This window comes from Brassica napus, chromosome A6 (assembly GCF_020379485.1).
Source record: "Brassica napus cultivar Da-Ae chromosome A6, Da-Ae, whole genome shotgun sequence".
Lineage (NCBI taxonomy): Eukaryota > Viridiplantae > Streptophyta > Magnoliopsida > Brassicales > Brassicaceae > Brassica > Brassica napus.
The window spans coordinates 17,738,064-17,741,012 of NC_063439.1; the positions used below are offsets into that span (position 1 = coordinate 17,738,064).

Consider the following 2,949-nt stretch of genomic DNA (forward strand, 5'->3'; position numbering starts at 1 on the left):
AAGCTCTTCAAGGCAGCTTGGTAGCACCTCTTCTCCACCGTTTGATATCTGAAGTAGGTTAGTAGTTACAGAGGAGTTGAAAGTGACATTAACAATATCAATCGCACAATTAAAATTACCTCCTCAAACGCAAGAACATCAGCCTCTTGCTCGTAAGCTTTTCCATCTCTTTATCAAATACAAATGTTGCGCTATCTTTGCCATACCTGATAAGACCAGTGATGTGAGGAGTAACACAATTGTTCTAACGGAAGTAAATTTCACATTTCTCCAACTTCCTGTTGCATCCAGTGCATGAGACAAAAAACCAGCCATTTTGTTGGAGGACCCCAACAATCCAAGCTTTACATAGAAGTCAGCTTCCTGGGTCTTTATAGAGAAATAAATTAGCTATCTCATATGTTAAAAGTTAGGCTAACACCTGCTTGTTGGAGTTGGAAATGAACGTGTTCAGATTGCCAATGGTAACAACTTTTTTTTAATCCATTCCATTGTATCAACACATGGAAAAATCTCAGATGATGTACCTGATCTGCATATAGTACAAATGGTAGCATTAGATAATCAAATAAGCAATGCGACCTTGCTGTAAATATGGACGAATATTGATACTTGTAGGCTTTTTTTAGGTGGGCGCTCTTTATGTTCTTTGATACTCATGAAGGACCCTACGTATATGATTGATTCATCTTCTTGATTTATGTTTCGTTCAAATCTCGTTAACAGAACCTAGCTAGTTAATTAAGAAACAAATAAAACTCTCCCGAAAAAGGGTGACTCTTTTAGCGATTTTGCAAATCGGCGTTGGTCCCTGGCCTCCACCGCCGCCAAACCCTAATGGCCAAGAAAAAGCCTTCCCCCGCAAACCCCTCCCGCTCAAACCCTCCAGCTCCGCCTCCGCCTCCCTCTGCAAAACCCACCCGCTCAATCCACCCTCCCCCGCCTCTCCTTTCCCCTCGCGTTAACCCTCCTCCGCCGGCCTCCGCACCCCCTTCCCCACCTCATGCTCCACTGGTTGAGATTCCTCTCAACGAACCCATCCAATTCCCTCCGCTGTCGGGCTCAAACCCCTCAGTTTCGTCGGGTTCTGCTCCGCCCTCCAGATCTGTTCCCCTGTCAAAGACCTCTTGGTCTGCGATGGTGGAGGGATCGAACAGGAAAATGAAGCGCAAAGGTGAATTTTTCCTTCTGGAATCTGGAGAAATCTGTGTGTCCATTCCCAACTCTGTTATCGAGAAGAACGAGCACCGATGGGAATCTTTCATTATTGCTCAGTTTCATGGCAAAGCCCCTTCCCCGGGCGCTCTGCACGCCATCTCCAATGGCATCTGGAGTAGTAAGCTAAGAAACATCACTGTTTCTAAGCTTTCGAAAAAGGCGTTCTTGATAAAAAATTTCTTGCCAATAACCCGTCAGAAAGTTCTTGCGCAAGGAATGTGGCACATCGACAACCAGTCCATGTTCGTTGCTAAGTGGAAACCAGGACTCCAGCCAGAAATCCCTGAGCTCACCTCTGCTCCAGTATGGCTTGACTTTCACAATGTCCCTCCGCAGTTCTACTCGGAAGAAGGCCTTGAGCATATCGCTGGTGCTCTAGGGGACCCCCTCTTCCTCCACCCAGCAACTGCAAACATGACAAACTTGGAAATGGCTCGGGTCTTTACCATCATTGACCCTTCAAAGCCCTTGCCAGAAGCAATAAACGTGAGATTCGATTCCGGTCATGTTGAACGAGTGGAAGTCTCCAGCCCGTGGTTACCGCCTACATGTGAGTAATGTAAGGGAGTGGGTCACAGCATCAAAAGCTGCCCTACTGCCCCCATCACATGCCCAACTTGTCAGTCTTCAGGCCACAAGCTAGAGGATTGTCCAAGATCTAAAAAATCCGAGGCACCAAAGGGTGAGGAGGAAAAGAAAAAAAAAAAAAAAAAGAAAGCGAAGACCCCCAAGCCTTCATCTAAGCAAACCAGTAAGGATGGTACCTCAGAGGGAAACATTGTCATCGACATAGGATTGGATGCGATTGGTGACAACATATCCAAAGATCCAGTACCTGTTGCCACAAACCCGGTGGAAGAACACGATTCTGATGTTGAATCTCAGCTCTCTACTGATACCGAGCCTGAGGAATACTTTTCTGAAGAAGAACAAGAGAAGTCAAGCTCTGAAGACGAAGGCGAGTCCTCAGGAAGTCTGAGCTCTGATGATTCCGGTTTTTTCACAAGTTACTTCGAAGAAAACTCGGAAACAACAGAAGAAGAAGGAAAGACAAGTTGCTCTGGCTTTACAAGCACAGAGGGAAAAAGAGCTTTCTAGGAGCAAACGCTCCAAATCTCGTAATCTCTGATGATAGACACCTTCTGCTGGAACATAAGGGGGTTTAATAATTCAGTTCGGCAGAGAAATTTTAGGAAATTTTTTAGACTTTCTAAGGCTCTTTTTGGTAGTATAATTGAGACTCGGGTGAAGGAGCACCGGTCTCGAAAAATTTTGCACACCTCTTTCCCGGGATGGAAGTATGTGTGTAACTATGAATTTGTTGTGTTGGGGCGTATTTGGGTGGTATGGGATCCTTCTATGGATGTGACTATCGTCTCGAAGTCTGACCAAGCTATAACATGCATAGTCCGGCTTCCTCACAATCCTGTCGAATTTGCTGTCACGTTCATTTATGCAGTAAACTGTAGGTATGGAAGAAGAAGATTATGGCAAGAGATTGAGGATTTAGCTGCTAACTCGCTGGTCTCTAATAAACCATGGATTCTTCTTGGAGACTTCAACCAAGCTCTCGACCCCATTGATGCCTCTACTGGAGGATCTCAAATCACTAGAGGAATGGAAGAATTTCGTAGCTGCTTGGTCACCTGCAATATCTCTGACCTGCCTTTCCTAGGTAATCACTTCACTTGGTGGAACAATCAGGAGATGAACCCTCTGGCAAAGAAGATT

General features: G+C 45.3%; 1 non-coding gene across 1 annotated transcript; it reads left to right on the forward strand.

Moving 5' to 3' along the window:
• The first annotated feature begins 568 nt into the window (after positions 1–568).
• On the forward strand, positions 569–680 carry LOC125576006. The gene has a single exon (XR_007314543.1). It is a non-coding gene; the product is annotated as a small nucleolar RNA snoR103 (small nucleolar RNA).
• Positions 681–2,949: the final 2,269 nt, after the last annotated feature.